The sequence below is a fragment of the Euprymna scolopes genome, chromosome 9, assembly GCF_053919585.1.
Source record: "Euprymna scolopes isolate OS-2025 chromosome 9, ASM5391958v1, whole genome shotgun sequence".
Taxonomy (NCBI): domain Eukaryota; kingdom Metazoa; phylum Mollusca; class Cephalopoda; order Sepiida; family Sepiolidae; genus Euprymna; species Euprymna scolopes.
Window position 1 is genome coordinate 127429758 of NC_136490.1, and position 13453 is coordinate 127443210.

Consider the following 13453-nt stretch of genomic DNA (forward strand, 5'->3'; position numbering starts at 1 on the left):
GAAAACCTAAACTATAGATTGAAGGCAAAAAAATATTATTTTTAAAATCTTTTTAATAAAACAAAGACAAAGGTACCCCCCCAATAAAAATGTAAAAAGACAAAAAGAGAAATCTGTCTTAAACACGCACATGCATATTAGTGGCCTGGCAAGGACACAGAAGAGACAACCAAGCAAAAAAAAAAAAAAAAAAAAAAAAAAAAAACACACAAAAGCAAAATTCATCCAAAGCAGCAAAACTAAAGCTAACCTGCCAGGACACTATACATACAAATGTAGGCAAATTAAACATAGTTTATTTGTTATAAAATATAGTTTTTTGTTTTTACAAATTATCATAAAATTTTAACCATAGAATAGTATTATAATCCTCTAAAAGCCTGCGAATTTTCAGGAAGTTTCGTCCTATTAAACCAGATGCGAGCATTCCAATATTCAATTTGACTACAAATATATATATATATATATATATATATATATATATATATATATATATCATATTTTGGGTCAATTTTATAATTTCCAAATCTCAGCGACTACTGGTCAGAATTTAAGAAATGAGGACTCGTTGGAAAGGTAATGACCTGTACTATGTAGAGGGCTATGTGACATTTGCTCTTAAGCTTGCATATTAAAGAGATCATCTATCATCTAGAACCTATTTTTGGCACTTTTTTACAGCCATAAAATGATTCAATCACAGCCATTTGTTTTCCTACTTTTGCACACAAATTAAAAATATCTGATATTTCCCCCAAACCTCTGGCCTTGATGGAGGGGAGACTAAAACTTGCTGCTATGGTTTCAAATGGTCTTGAATAACAGCAAGGGTATATTTGATTATAAATATTTCTCATCAGTTATATCTCTCCTCTTTTTTTTATACACAAAGTAAATTTAACAGTGTATAAGGAGTATTTGATACTGGAGATATTCATAACCGTAACCTATTTCCCAAAGAAGGGAGATATAAAATATGAGAAATATTTGGAATCAAGTCTCCCCTTGCTGTTGTTTCAGATTATTTGAAACCATAGCAGCAAGTTTTAATCACTCCTCCATCAAGCCCAGAGGTTTTAGTGATATATATATATATATATATATATATATATATATATACTAGCAAAAGTACCCGTCGTTGACTGGGTTCAAAAACAGCCTACAGAAAATGGACTCTGATTTATGAAAGTATGATAGGTTATGAAAAGGAACGGTTGTAAAGGGATTGCTTCGAATTTGAGGGTATCAAAACTAAAACAAAATATGATGAAAGTAAAAATAAAATAGATAACCTCCATAATTTATTATACCATACTTGTTCACAATATTTATCACAATATTCTGTGGATCTATATTACAAAACCTTATTAAACTTTGTGACATATTTCCATTCTATGGAGGTCAGGCGCGAACGAACGCCCCATAATTTTATTATACCATATTTCTTCAAACTGAAACATAATTATCAAAGTATACTTACGCAGATAGATATGAAAAGTCTTTATTAAAGTTTGTGCCTATTTCCATTCTATGGAGGCCAGGCGCGAAGGCAGACCCCACAATTTTGTTATACTATCCACATTTAAGTTAAAACATACTTATTGAAGTATTATTATGTACATCTATACCAAAAACACTTGTAAACGTTTTTTTTTTTTTTTTTAATTTTTTAATTTTTTATTTGTGGAGCAGGCGCGCACGCAGACCCCACAATTTTAATGAATCATCATTGTGCCAGATCAAACATACCCATTCCTGTGTCTCGATACATCTATCATTATATGTGATCAGTTTTCTATAATAGTCAACCATATAGGAGCCTATTCGTGACCAGACACACACACACACGTTCAGCTTTATATTATAGAAGATATATTAAAGAGGAAGAATATTTCAATAAATATTAATAATTTATTTTAATGTATGTTTATTCATAATTTATATAATTTATTTTTCAAATAATTTTACACATGTGTATATATATGTGAACCGTACTTTTGGGTAATTGCGCCAAATCCGGGGGTAATAGCGTCAACTAAAAAAAAGTGTTCTTTATATGCGTGGTTGCCAAAAGAGAACATTTAGCTAGGTAGCGCAATTACTCCAAAGTACGGTAAGAAAATTATATATATATATATGTATCTTTATAAACACTAGTGAACACACACACACACACACACACACACACACACACACACATATACATATCATTCAAACATGGTAGTGTTTGAATATATGGTTAAGTGGCAGTTTTAGTCATTTAGAACTGGTTTAAAGCTTCACCACTCACTTATTTCAAACAATTATTACAGTTTATAGATCATCTTCTCAGCTCTATTGTGAAAAAAAAAAGAAAAAGAAAAAAACAACAACAATTTTTCAATTCTCGTTCAGTAAAACAAAAGTTATCAATCTTCTGGTGTTCAAAATCGTAAAAAAATTTTTTTTTTTAAAGCGTAAGTATGTGAGCTACGTTTTTTATGCCTGGTTTCCATAGCAGCGACATCGCTTCAGCAACTACTGCTGCTACAAGTTAACCGCTCTTGCGAAAAGAGGAGTAACAAGTGAAACAGAGAGAACCAAAGAATGAAAGAGGGATAATTGGGGGGATTTTATTGAAAGCAGCGTGATAATCAATTCTAAATATGAAGAATATAATTACGAATTACTTCAAACTTCTACTAGGTAGTGGCTGACAAAACGAGAACAAACATCCTCCATTAATTAAATAAAGAGTCCCTTTCGAAATTTTGTACACATTACAAGACATACCTAAAAAAGTTCGGCCAAAATATTCTGAGAATAACATCCAAAATTCGAATGGCATATTTAATTTATTATGATAAACCAGCAGGGCGCCCGGCGTTGCCCGGTTATAAAATATGCTTAAATATATTTTAATTCATGCAGATTTCCTATTTATTATTATTGAAAAAATTTGGTATTGATTATTATATTGTAACTAATATATAGTAGTGATTTCAAAAGTAAGAAAAAAAAAAATGACCTCGGTGCCATCACCTAGAATCGAAACCATAACATTTAGTCAGTATCGTTTGGACTATTGTTAAACGGATAAGAGATATTTAAAAATGACTTTAACGTATAATATATATTTGTACAGGTTTAAAAGAGTACTTTAAGTTAACTTACGTCCGCCAAGTTCCATTTATTTTTAATTTTGACCCCCCCCCCCATAGCAAATATTTTTACCGACTAAAAAACATAAAGGAACGGTCCACAAAAAATGCAATTATTTTACCTGTCTCGAGCCGTTCTGGGACCTTGTGTCTCGGAGCAAATGCACTTTGAAAAAAGATGGAGACAGATAAACATAGTGAGTTTTATAAATCAGTCAAGGAGGTGGGGAGCCCGGTTTGCTCGGTCGTAAAATACGCTTAAACATGATATTTTAATTCATCCAGATTGTGTATATATTATTACAGAGTCGTGATTTCAAAAGTAAAAAACAGTATTTGGGTGCCATTAGCTAGAATTGAAACCGAAAGCAAAACTGTAGCATTCAAAGCTGATGACGTTACTGCCGTCCTAACGCGACACGCATATGAACTGATTAAAAATAAACTAAGATGAATGTACAAAATTTATAACGGTTATTTCGATTTTGACCCCCTTTTTGACCGCTTCAAAAGACCCATGATAGAACAGTCCATAAAATATCCAATCATTTGAGGCTCCTAGCGCTGCTCAGCGACTTTTAGTTTCAGAAGAGATAGAGTTTGAAAATATGGAGATAGACAAACTGACAGACAGAGTGTGTTTTATAAATGAGATTATTAAAACATGTAAATATTTGAGTCGTAGAATTTCGGTCTTATTTTGTTTAGTATTCGTTTTGCCTGCCATATCTGGTTTCATATCTAATCAAAATTATGACAGATGTCGAGTAATTCTCTTCTTTTTTCTGGATCAGATGTAGGTCAACCATGACTAGTAAGGTTTGGGGGTTTGGTGCCAATAACATGATATCAACGGTTATGAAGAGTCTGCGAGGAAATCAAAACCTTTGTTATCATCTACTCTTCTGTTCCAATTTCATCTCTTGACAATCTTCACATCATCTTTATCTCTACAGGACGCGGAGAAAAGGGGATTCAGCTTTTCGTGGCACATTTACATCATAGCAGAACAATGCTTATCAATAGACAAGCAGGTACCGCAATTCTTTCTTCATTTTGATGCATATTACATCTCTCTGTTCATCGCTTAATACTTCACGAATGGAGTTAGACGACAGAGATGACTCGGACGGCGATAGTATAAATAAGCAGGTTACTTTGAGATTCTGGGTTCGGTCCTGAGTAAAGGTAGCAACACGATTTTAAAAGTTAACAACGAATTTAGCAAGACCTGTTAAATGGAACGCGAACAGTACACTTGTCGAACTCTTGTATTAAAAATCCCATAACGCTTCTCAAGTTCAACACAAGGTTTCTTGAAGAAGACCGAAAAGAAAAAGGATACTTTATTTCTTTTAAACATAGCATTACTCACTGAGATATATATATATATATATATATATATATATATATATATATATATATATATATATATTTGCTCTGTCTGGTATATAGAGCAAATTTCATTTAACTGGGATTGTCTTATATAAAATATTACTTCCAATAATATTTTGTAAGACCGATAATTACTGAATTTGCATACCAATAGATATATTGCATTTCATTATTCTAAAGTATATATATCATTCAAACACAGCAGTGCTTGAATATATGAGTAAGTGGCAGTTTTAGTCATTTAGAACTGCTGTAAAGCTTCACCGCTCACTCATTTTTCACCTAAATTTCAAACAATTATTACAGTTTATAGATAACCTTCTCAGCTATATTATGAAAAAAAATTCAATTTTCGTTCAGTAAAACAAAAGTTATGATGAATTTACTGGTGTTCAAAATTGTAATAAAAAAAACGTAAGAAGGTGAGCGACGTTTTTTATGACTGGGTTTCATAGCAACCACGCCGTTTTAGTGACTACTGTAGCTACCAATTCACTGCTCTCGCGAAAAGACAAGTAACAAATGGAACAGAGAGATTGAAAGGGAGATAATTGAGGGGATTTTATGAAAAGCAGACGAGTGCCGTACATTATTTTTACATATGTGCATGTTCTGTTTATGGGTGGAAAAATAAGAGTGAAATTAAACAAAGAACAAGGGAATTAACTGGAACCTGAAAAAATAATTGATTACAATAGAAAAATGCGAGCATGAAAAGTAATATGGTTAAGCTTAAACATGGAAAAGTAAAGGATTAGTTGTTAAAACTGGAAAAAAGGACAAGATATTCTAGTAAAAAATATAATAAATTCATAACTTAAAATATTGCAGCATAAAGAATATGTATAAAAAATTAATTGATAACATTATATAACCAATTTTTTAATGCTGCAATATTTTAAGTTATAAATTTATAAGATACTAACTAGAATATTAGTTACTTAGATATTTACTAGAATATCTTGTCCTTTACTTTTCCATGTTTAAGCTTATTTTTCCTGCTCACATTTTTCTATTGCAATATAATAAATTTCACAGCCAAACAACTTCGCAGCCCACAAGAGCCATCGAACTGGAAGTTCAAGGCTCAAGTTTGCCCTCATTTAGGCTCATCAATTAGACACATACGAATTCAGGATTCGAAACCTGAGCCTCTTGCATGTGAGGCAAGCACTCTGCCAACTGAGCAAACGCCCCGCACACAAGAATTTCTATTAACTAAAACAGATCAAACAAACCGCGCCGAAATCCGACTGTGAAATAGACCTACTTCGTCTCGAGAAGGGACACGGTCATCCAACCAGCTAATAACCCCAAGCCGATGTCTCTTCAACTCGAAAGGACGATGCTAATAAGCATCTAGCGAGCAATTAATGATAAGATTTTCAGAATGTGAGAAATTATATATAATAAAGTTCCACAGCCAAACAACGTCGCAGCCCACAAGAGCTATGACAGTCAACGAACTACATATAATATATATATATATATATATATATATATATATATATATATATATATATACAGCATTATTTATAATTAATGGTTTCAATGATGTGTTAAATTCTATACTAGGTCTGCTTAGTAGGTAATCGTCGCCCAACATATAGGCTAACTGTTGGAGTGATCTTATACTCCATTGTTTTTCTCTGTCTATAATTTCCCCTTCGTTCTTTGAGAGTAAATGTTTTCAATTTTCCTAGAACAGTAGTAACCATCCAAATAATACGAAATATCAATTCTTATTTCAACATTTCAGAAACATACCATTCCAATTCTTCTGTAAAAAAACGACAGTATTATTATGTCCAATCACATAAATGCTAAAACTTCAGTTTTTAAAGCATTACCTTGATGGTCAAGTTGTTGATTGTTACTTGATGATTACATGTATAACACGATCAGCCGGTCACTGAGGTGTGACTGGCTTCACATGTTACACTAAATGTCTTAGAAGTGGTCTCTGGAAGACGTAAAGATGGCCAGTCATTAGGGTCTGTGTATCAAGAAAAGCATACCTGAGATGTTGGATGTGGGTGTGGCTCCTTCTTCTCACAGGAAACGTCTTGACCTCTGGTGGCATTCAGGTTGGGATCTTCTTTCTTCTCAGGGCCGACTCATTCTTCAATGAAGGCATTTATGGCAGACACACACACAAAAAAAAAACGACACGCGACACAATTGTAATATATAGTGGCACACATTATTGATTGTTAATTGATGGTCACATTATTGATTGTTAATTGATGGTCACATTATTGATTGTTAATTGATGGTCACATTATTGATTGCTAATTGATGGTCACATTGTTGATAATTACTTGATGGTCACATTGTTGATAATTACTTGATGGTCACATCAACTCCATCATCGGAGAATAGTATAATATACACGCTTTGTTACCATGAAACTATCCTTCTAGATATTATGCATAGTATAACTTCGGTCGGCATGGTACTATTCTCCTATGCATTACCCCCTTCTTTGGGGGACAGTGTAATACGTTGACAGCAACACCTTTCCAGAGGAGTCATATTTAATTACTATTTAAAAGGGTATTTATTATTTGAATGTCTTGTTGTAATATCCTGTTACATCCAATCGTCATTAGCGCATTTCTATCCCATAAGTTTCTACCAAACTTTAAAAACGCTGCAAGCACTGATTCAATTCAGGTAATGAAAATGTGAAGTATGGTTGAGGGCGGGGTGTTTTCTTTTATCTGGTGAACTTCACGAGAAACCCTTACCCTAACTTCTCGACTCAAACAAGTGAATGTAAACAAATCTGCATAAAAGAACAAAGGTTATTTGGAATGTAACAAAAATAAACAAAGTAAAAAGGTTTTTGAAATGTGATTTCGTTCGTGAAGCCAGAACCTTTTTTTCTTGCTTTTTTGTTATTTTTTTTTTATTTCGTTTTGTAAAATAAATTCTTTACAAAAATCTTTTTTGTCAAATCTAAAAAAAAAAAAAAAAAAAAAAAAAAAAAAAAAAAAAAACGCTGCAAAAATTAAAAAAAATATATATAATGTCCACGTATAGGAGAAAAAGAGTGGACTTTTAGACAAGAGTTTCAACATGGGCGCAAAGACGGTGGCATTTCCTGGGTTTTGACACTGTCTTAATTGAGACTACAAGCAACAGAGCTCATTGGCTCCAACATAAAAAATAAGGCTCGTCTCAAAAATTAAAAATAAAGAAAAAGCAAAGGAAAGCCACAATATCAACAATAGACAAGGACAATGACAACAACGGGGATGGGTGAGTTTTAATTAAATTTCACTTATTCGTTAAAAAAGATGTAATGATTTAATTTGGCTGGTGTTATTCCGGTTGTTTATTTCGCAACCGCTTTTACTTCCTCCACACACATTTTATGACTCATGATATCGGAGAGTGTAACATAAACACCATTAGAAACAAAATGTTCATTCAAAGAGAGGGGGAGAGGGGGGAAGACGAAGAGAGAGAGAGAGAGAGAGAGAGAGAGAGAGAACAAAAAGTTTTCAAACTCTTTTTGCCTGGAGGGCTCCGTGTAAAAATTATCCGTGTAATTTGTTTTTTTATGTCCGCTCCTCTTTAGCATTTCATCCGATGGTCCAGAGTGTTTCAAAATGTCGACTTTTCGAACTGCTCGAGCCTTCCGTAAACAACTGAATAAGTCAGGTAAATAGGAAAACAGAAACAGGATTTTACAAACAACTACACTTTACTGAGTTAAAAAAAAAAAAAAAAAAAGCGGCCAGAGGCCTTAAGAGACACTGTTATTTTTATGGAAGTGTCATATTGATTTTTTTGTTTGCCCGGACATGACAACTAGAAGATATACTAAACAGATATGGAATATTATGAATCTCTACTTGTTTTTTTATCGTGCGAACTGTGTGGAATTCATTTTCTATCGATAGAAGAGACTCTTGACAAAGATCATTCGGTTATAATCAATATTGTCTGCTGTTTCTGACTTCCGGCTTCTGCTGTCCGTTTGGCTGGATAATTAGACATCACCAAACGGGCAAGAAAGCCATTCTTAACGTGGAAAAACTTAAACATAACAGACCGAAGAAAATGCCATTTCGAACTTAAAGACGACAGACTAAAGAAAATACTATTTCAAGTTTAATTGTGGCAGACTAAAATAGATGCCACTCTTGTGACAGACCAACGAAAATGCTATGTCTAATTTAAACGACGAACGAAACCTTTTATAAAATGATAAAATATTAATCCTGTTTGAGACGAAGGTAATCATTAATCAGAAGGGACCATATCTTGCTTGTCATCGTCGTCCCGTTTGTGGAGCAGAAACCAAAAATTAAAAAAAGCAAACAATCTTGACTATAATCGATGATTCCATATTATATTCTAATTATCATTTCAATAAGTTTCATTTGTACTGATCTTGCTGATATGCAGGCAGTTGCCGTAGATGTATGTGTGTTGCCCGCTCAATCAGTAATCGAAAGGTATAAATGTTGAGTGCTGGTCGTCGTTGCAAGCGTGCTATCTCTGTTTGCCTCCCAAATCACATCCTAAGATCATTTGCAGACATTTATGCTGACGTCACTACCATCTATGGCAACACTTCAAAGGCCGTAAACGACCAAGTTTTCTATGATTCTCTCTCCTTTAATCTTGATCACGTGGTGCAATAGAGAAAGAGGTGGCTGGTTAATTTTATACATCTAAAACCAAGCTTATATCTTTCCATCGTCAACGCTCTGATCCTCATCTTGCATCAGTTAAAATGAATGGATACCGTCGTGGAATTCATATTTTGACAAGCTTCTAGGTCTGATCGTTACTCCTGATCTGAAATGGACCACTTACATCAAATCTGTTGCCAAGGCCGCTGGGGAAAAATGGTGGAATCGTTCTACCGCTCTTGTAGATATCTCACTGCTGATTAAATTCCTTACCTGTATAAGAGTCAAATACGTTCAACGATGGATACTGTTGACATATCTGGACAGGAGTTACTAGCAGACCTTATCCTGCCTTGGCAGAGTTCAAAATAGACTTCGTAGCCTCATAGAAGATGTCCTTTTCTCTTCCCGGCAACCTCTATCTCACAGAAGAGATGTTGCGAGTTTGTCTCTGTTTTATCGCTATTTTCATGGCAAGTACTCGACTGAGCTTCAATCTATGGTCCCCCTTCGCCAAACCTTTACAAGAAACACTCGTCTATCTGACACCACTATCAATAATTTCCCCTACTCTATACCTATGCCTAAACTTAAATGTAGATTCATGGACAAAGCTTCTTTCTTAGTACTGAACGCTTTTGGAACACTATCTCTCTCGTTTCCCTGTTTCCAGCTGACAACAATATGATCGTTTTCAAGTCCAACGTAAACAAATTCTTGATGAACCGTTCCCCTTAAGTAATCCAATTTACCAAATTTCCACTACTAACGATTACCAGGACATTTTCCCATTTACTACCATACACTCATTAATCCTTGTCCTCGAGTAGCCTCTGAGCCTTGATAAGTTAAAAAATGAAGAGATGTCTGTATGTGTGTATGTCCAGAGAGAGGAATGGGCTGAGTGGAGAAGGAGGAAGAGCGAGCGGCGAGAAGTGTGAAAGAGATAAAGACACTGGTAGTGAGAGGTAAAGAGATATAAAAGTTTTAATATCAATATGTTACATCTTTGCCCCGGGCAATGCCGGGTCGCCCTATAATCATGTGTAAAACCAAAGAAATATAAAACGCAACATTGAGGAGGCTGGGATATCTCAAGGCTTTAATACGTTCTGCAGTTCATATTATTGCCTTTTAATTTGTGGCATCGCCAACAGCTGTAAAAGCGATATAAGACGTTGCGTATCTTATGTGCACTTCACATTGCCAATGAGTGGAAATAAATAAACAAACCCGGATGTTCTTTATTGGCCATTTTCATATCTGACTTTTCTTTAATACTGTGTATATGACGTCATACGATTTCGTATGAGATTAAAACCGTTTCTGATGGCATTAAACTTCCGTATATGACATAAAAAAATCTTCATATTATATAGTACTACTCATATATATATATATATATATTTATATATATATATATATATATATATATATTTATATATATATATATATATATATATATATATATTTATATATATATATATATATATATATGTATATATATCTGTATGTGGATGACTATAGTGCTCCTCACCTTGAGTTGAGCATATTGAGAAGTGAAACACGAATTACCATTAGCATATAAGCGACGCTCTTTGTGTAAACCAATAGCGTAATGGTTAGAAGCCTTGACTGCCGTATAAATGGTCGGGTTTCAATCCTGGCTTGAGGTAGTTGCCTGTCTAGCCGCACTGATGAGCTGTGAAACAGCGAAACAGTACTGTATGTGGATGACTATATATATATATATATATATATATATATATATATATATATATATATATATATATATATATATATATATACCAGCAAGCCGCCCAGTGTTGCTTGGTCGTAAAATACGGATAAATATTATATTTTAATTCATACAGAAACTGAGACGTGCATGCGGATATGTTTTTTCTAAACTGTTAACTTTTTGTAAGTAAAAAAATGAAAAAAAAAATACTAGAGTTGAGATCGAAACTAACACCTAACGACAGAGAGTCAAGTACGATAACCATTAGACCAGCTTATTCTTAACATAAGTAATCTGTAATGTGAATGATTGACGCATGCGTATTCGTGAAAAAGTAAACAGATGAAAAGCCGATGACTCTCAGGTACCAACTTTTCAAGTTTGACCTCTTAGCACCCCTTTCCCCCCCCCCCGGATGAAAACGGATTACAAAATTTTCTTGCATCTCTGAATATCGTATATACCGGATTTTAAGTCTGTAGATCAAAGTGTTACTACGTATATAGGTTGGGAAGTGTCCTCACACACATACACAAACATTCTTATATATATATATATATATATATATATATATATATATATATTAGGCACCTCCAAAAGTCACCACAGAATTACCCCCCCCCCGTATGTAAAACACTGTAACTTTATTATAAATTAATATTATCAATATAACTTTTGTACCATTTAAAAGAAGGGCAAAATAAACTAGTAATAATTTTTAAAAGTTTTTTTTCATCGAACGAAAATAATGAAATTGCGAGACGAAAATCCTGTTTACATAATTGACGCTTTAAAATAACGTTCCCATGTAGTAAGCATTTCGAACGTGAAAACATACCCATGTTTAATAAACCTAGCAAAAATCAAGTAATATTCAGATTTTCGTGAAATTTTTTTATACTTATCCATAAAATGCAGTTTCCCTAAAATATACGAGATTAAATATTTATTTTTTTCGAAATTTGAACAAAATATATTTAAATCTATCGAAATTTCTATTTATTATGAAACATAAGAGTTCAAACAGGTAAAACATATTTAATTTTTTTAAATTTAAATACACGTATTGAACAAAAACTGACCTTGAAGTTGCAATTAAAAATGATATAAATTTAATATTATTCTTTTTTTTAATAGCGTTTTTTTTTTCGAATTATAATCAGTTGAATTGCCAAGATAAAGAAACTTTCTAAAAATTAATTATTTTTTTAAAGATTAAAACGATTAAAATTCCATTATTTCAAAATGTTCCGTAACAACATAGATTTTTAATTAATTATGTTTACATTTTTTTTAATATTAAGTTTTAATATAAACATGGCTCTTGTAAGCTATTTTAAAACCAATTTGAAAATATTATTGCACAAATATTAAGCATTTTGTAGCCCGCTCTCTCATATTTTGTTTTTCTCTTTTTACCTAACAAAATATTGAAGCTGGTAGTTAACCAAATGAACATTCAGTAAAACCGTATTTCATATTAAATATACTAATGTTTATAATATTATTAATCATTAAACTGTGCAAATCTTAAAATTATTAATTGCAGTTTGAAAAAGATAAACAAAGGTTTTAAAAAATCATTAAGTCGCTTCTGCTTTTCCATAATTCGTATAGTTAACACAAATCTGATGTCACGGAATCATGGGTATTTTTTTTTCACATTCGTTTGGCAATGCCTAATATATATATACTAGCATCGTTGCTCGGGTATTTAGAGACGTACGTTGAGCAACAAAAAAAAGTGTCAATTTTTTAAAACTTTGACCCCTGTTATGACCCCTTAAAATTTATTGTTTTGGACTCAAATCAAGTTATTAAGGTAGATCCATGTCTAATGAACCTTTATCTAAAATTTCAAGTGTTTAGACCCAAAATTGTCGGAGGAGTTTGGTAGAGTTCTCAAAGGTCAAATCGTTGAACTTTGACCCCTTAAAAGCCGAATTTCTGGCCGAAACCGATCACATAGATTTTCCCAAATCTCAGTACCATGTATATCAAATTTCGAGTCTGTAGACTTAAAATTGACAGAGTTATTGCGTAGGGAAATGTACATAGACACACACACACTTATATATAATATATACTAGCTGTACCCGGTCACGCGTTATATATATATAATATATACTAGCTGTACCCGGTCACGCGTTGCTGTGGCTCAGTTTGTTAAAATGGAACACATGTGAAAGCAGAGAAAAGTTTGATTCTTTTTTTCAAGAGAATGTACAAATTATTTATTTTTTTAAACAGATGTTAAGAAAATAAACAGAAAAATACTTCCATCATTAATTATGCAAAAAAATAAATAAAATGTTGATTTAGTGTTTCAATATGCTTATAAATTACGATAAAACTTGCTGGGTATGCACTGTTTTACGGTTGTTGTAAAAATGGAACAGAAACTTAAATTTCGCTTCATTTTAATCTTTCTTAATTTTTTTAATTGTGCCCCCCAAACGAATATAATCAAAACAGTAACATTCAACAATTGTACTTTATGTATATAAAACACAAAATGGGTGTTTGTA